Source organism: Lepidothrix coronata, unplaced genomic scaffold (assembly GCF_001604755.1).
Source record: "Lepidothrix coronata isolate B3197 unplaced genomic scaffold, Lepidothrix_coronata-1.0 Scaffold179, whole genome shotgun sequence".
Classification (NCBI taxonomy): Eukaryota; Metazoa; Chordata; class Aves; order Passeriformes; family Pipridae; genus Lepidothrix; species Lepidothrix coronata.
In genome coordinates, this window is record NW_016690359.1 from 789844 (window position 1) to 794273 (window position 4430).

At 60.3% G+C, this 4430-nt stretch overlaps 1 long non-coding RNA gene across 1 annotated transcript; it reads right to left on the bottom strand.

Moving 5' to 3' along the window:
• Nucleotides 1–1787: 1787 nt before the first annotated feature.
• On the bottom strand, nucleotides 1788–4127 carry LOC108504921. The gene is made up of 2 exons (XR_001877297.1): nucleotides 3840–4127; nucleotides 1788–2004 (listed from the first exon to the last, which is right to left on the bottom strand). It is a non-coding gene; the product is annotated as an uncharacterized LOC108504921 (long non-coding RNA).
• Between the last annotated feature and the right edge of the window lie 303 nt (nucleotides 4128–4430).

The following is a 4430-nucleotide window of genomic DNA, read 5'->3' on the forward strand; positions in this document are numbered from 1 at the left end:
CGCTGCCGGGCTAAATTTAGAGTGTTTGAGATGATTTGTGACTCTGTTGCTGGGGGGAGGCGGGGCAGGGGGGGATGTCGGGGAATGACATGTGAGTCCTGTGTCATCGAGGCTTGTTTGGGCTTTGAAGACCGTGGAGTGGTGTGTGGAGATGACGGTGCTGTCCAGGAAGAGCAGAGAGGGAAAAGAATACGGGACTCTCTGCCCTTTTTGTAGTCTAAACAATTTAATCGAGCTCGTTGCTTAGCTGAGACGTTCAGAAAGGATTTTCCTCTCGAAACCTGATTAGATTTCCCAATAAAACGCCCACTTTGGCTGCTGCTGCTGGGGGATATGTTAGTTTGTGGTTCAAGGAGGCACATGGCGTAAAAATAAATGGAAAAAAGGAGCTGGATGTTGTGGGGATGTGGAGGAAAAGACCTTTCTGCTGGGAGACCATCATCCTTCATGGCTGGGTGAAGAGCAGAGGTGGACAGGGCTGACACTCAGCAGAGAGCTGGGAAATGAGGGAAATAGAGGAATTTCCCACATCTACCATTCCGCCTCCCCGCTGGAGCCAGAGCATCTCAGAGCCCAGGCAGTGCTGCAGTGGCGAGCGAGTCGGTCAGGGGTGGGCGTGGGCAGGAGAAATAAAAATGGCATAAAACCGCAGATGGAAGGATCTGCACGTCCCACTTCCCCGCTCCATCCACCCTTTCCCTCTCCCCACATCCTGGGGTACCTGAGGGTCCCTGTCCCCAGCCCTGCCAGCCCCTCACAGTGCACGACCTTGAGGCCAGACGCCTGAAGGTTATTTGGGGGCATCCCTATGTTAATCAAACCTCCTCACAAGCTGCTTAATTCCCCCCTATAATCCAACTGGGGATGCAGCCTGGCAGGTTTCGAGCCGTTATGTTTACATCGGACTGCGGGTGGAGGGAGGAAGGAGGGGACAGGGAGGGAGGGGGGAGCTGACGTGCCTGGAATAAAATCGTGCCACCTCCTCCTCCAGCCCTCAGTGAAAAAATCAAACGCATCTGTCCACCCCCCCCCTCCCTCCACACCATTTCCATTTCCATTTCCCTTCCCAAAGTGTCCACCCAGAAGAGGAGGGGCTGTGCTGCAGCTCCTCTCGAGGGGGCAAAGGTCTTCGAGAAACCCCCAGCCTGATTTATTCAGGGCATAGCAATATTTCTTGGGATTAGTATTAATAAGAGCCTCCTGCCCCCTCCTCTCCATCCCCCGGGCAGAGCCCGAGGGAGGGAGCCGGGCCCCGGAGGGGTCCCAGGCCTCCGGCCTCCGGATGCGCAGTGATGGTGTCTCCTCATCCCGGCCATTTTTGCAAGACATGAACAGGTTGTTTATTTATTTGCGGTTATTTAGGTCTTGTTTTTCTCTCCCATGCTGCAGCTTTAGAGGAAAATCCATTCTGCTGGAGAGGGCCGGGTGCTGCCGGGGCCGGCGGCGCAGCAGGAGGATGCTCGGCGCATAGTGCGGCGGGGCAGGGGTCTGCCTGTGATCCCAGACAGAAGGCACCCCAAAGCTCTTTCTTTTTTCCCCTTTTACTCATTAAACAGGAGCCCTCTGGCAATTCAGACTCTCCTGGAGGTCCAGGATGTGGAGGCGCCCGCCCAGGGTCGAACAGGCGACCGTGGTGCTGCCGAATTGAAAGGCTGAGGTTTTTTATTTTGGGGCGGATTTTAATATTCATCCCCCACCTGGTGCTGAGTGCGGGTCCTTCAGGGGGGTCCTGCCTCCGCTGCCGGAAAGAGACGGGCGAGAAACCTCCGCGAACAAAGGAGAGGATGCGGGAACCCGCGAGGAAAGAGCTTTATTGGCACGGCACGGCACGACCCGACGGGCTCCTTGCGGCATCCGCACCCGGCGGGAGGAGAGCCCAGGGAGGGCTGTCCCGAAATACCTGCAGCACCCCGCGGGGGGGAGCAAAGAGGCGTCCCAGGGCCCCCGAGCCGCTGTCAGTGTTCCCAAGGGCACCATTCCGTAGGTGAGGGTCCGGGCGCGGAGCTGCAAAGAGAGATGGACCCCCCGCGCCGTCACCGAGGGCCCCCCAAACCCGGAATAGCTCCGAGGGGTGGGGGATTGTCCCCTCTGTAAGGCCCGTCCTCCCCCAGTGCGAGGCACCTGCTGGGAGCGCTGGGATGGGCCGGGATGAAGGGATGCGGGGCGGGCTGGCCTCCAGCTGCAGAGAGAAGGGAAGGAAGGAGAGGGACGGGAGAAGGGCAGGGAGGTGAAGGGGCCCAGCGGGGAGCAGGGCAGAGGGGTGGCGATGGCTAAAAAGGCGGAGGAAAAAAATGAAATAAAAATAAAAGCGTGAAAAAGGAGGAAGGGGAAATAAACCAGTGGGGTATAGGGGGTGAAGGGGGAGCAGCCCCTGCACTGCAGGAGGCTCTGAGGGGCACCTGCTCCGTGTTAGGCCGCGGGGTCACAGCATCCCTCCGGGGTCGCAGCATCCCTCCGTCCCCCTCCCTCCCGCCGCCTCCCGTTTCTTGAATTTTATTTTATTTTCTGAATAATTCAGGTGCTGTTTTACCCCCCTTCATCCCCCCCTTCCCCTCGGCTCCTCGCACACACACGCCTCTCGCCGGGGCTGTGTAAGGAGTATAATGAGGCAGCCGATGGGTAATTGGGATCTTTTGTAGGAAGGATGTATGGCCGGGGCAGCTGCTGGGGGGTGGGGGGGCAGCTGGGGGGGGACAGCATTACCATACAAAGGGAACAAATGACATGTTTATCCCTCCAAGAGATTTACGCCCGGCCTCGCCCTGCAGACACAGCACTCCCCCCCCCTTCTTCTCCCCGGCACTTTTGATTTAAATTATAAGGATTAAAAGGAGAGGGAGGGTGGAGGGGAAAGACACACAAACAGCCACCGGAAAAAAATAATATATCATAATAAAGCTTTAAAAAATAAAGAAAAAAAAGCGGCTTTGCCTCAGCCTCCTCCCCCTCCTTCCCCCGCCGGGGGAGCAGCGTGAGCCCCGGTGACCCCAAGACCTGCCATTGCTTTTAGCAGGGGAAAAAACCCCATCGCTCTGCAGAGAAAAGGCGAAAGAAAAGGCAAAGCACAAAGCGGCGGCAGCGGAGCAGCCCCGGGGGCAGCAGCCGCGACCCCCCCCGGGGGCAGCAGCCGCGTCCCCCCGAGGCCCACCCGCGGGGCACCCCCGGGTGACAGCTCCAGATTCCGCACCCCGGGCGCCTGTAAGACCAAGGAACCCCTCTCCTTCATGCCGGGGACCCCCGCAAAAGCTGCCTTGTCCCCTCATCCCATCCCATCGCATCCCATCGCATCCCATCCCATCCATCCCTCTCCCTCCCCTCCCCGCGCTGCGGTGCCACCTGCGCCGGAGCGCAGCGCTGCCTGCGCGCCCCGCGGCCGAGCTCAGGGGGGTATTTGGGGAGGGCTTAGGGGGTCTGGGGGGGCGTGGGGGGTTCCGCGGGTGCGGGAGAGCCGCGGAGCCGCCTCCGGCCTCGATGCTGGTCAGCCTCGTTCTTGGCATTCACCGCGTGCCTTAATTGTATGGACATTTAAATCAAGGTCCGCTGTGAACACGGAGAGAGGGGCCTTTCCTCGGGAGCAAGAAAATGCATAGAAGAAGAAGGGGAAATGGGAAAAGAAAAGGAAAAAAAGGGGAGGGGGGGAAGGAGGGGAGGGGGGAGAGGGACCCCGCGGAGCCCAGCCTTTGTTCTCCGCGCCCCGCGGAGGCTCCGGCGCGCCCTTCCCCATGGGCGGGGGGGGGGGATAAAACCCAACCGAACCCCCCCCTTCGGAAAAAACCCTCAATGAAATCAAAGAACCCCCGGGCTGTGGGGTTGGGGGGGCGGCGGGGGGGCCCCGTTACCTGCCCTCCGTCTCTGCCCGCCGCTGCCCGCTCTCTGCCGCCTGCCCCGAGCCCCGCCGCGCTGCTATAAACGGGGGGGTCTGGAGGAGCGCAATAAACCTTCCCCCGTTCGCCTGCTGCAGTCAATCCTTTCGCTCAGATCCCAAGTGGTGCAAAAAAAAGAGGAGAGGGGCCCATCTGGCTTCTCATCAGCTTTGTCAAGTCTTGCATACGCTAAAATGCTAATGACCTAGATAGCTCATGCAAAATGCAGCAGAGAGGGAGAGAGAGAGGGAGGGAGCAGCGAGGGAGGGAGGAGGGAGGAGGGAGGGAGGGAGGGGGAAAGGCAGAGGGAGGGGGAGAGCCCGGGTGCATCACCCCCCCTCCCCATCACCCCCCCCAGCCCTTGCTGCCCAGTGCACCTTGGTAGGTACGAGCCGGGCTTTGATTTGAAAGGTCACCCGGGTACGATGAGGGGGGGGCGGGCAGAGCCCATGGATAAACCGCCCTGGCTTCATCCTTCATCCTTCATCCCCCCCGCCCCAGCCCTCCAGGGGGGAAGAAAGGGCGCGGGGGGGGGGGGGGGGGGGGGGGGGGGGGGGGGGGGGGGGG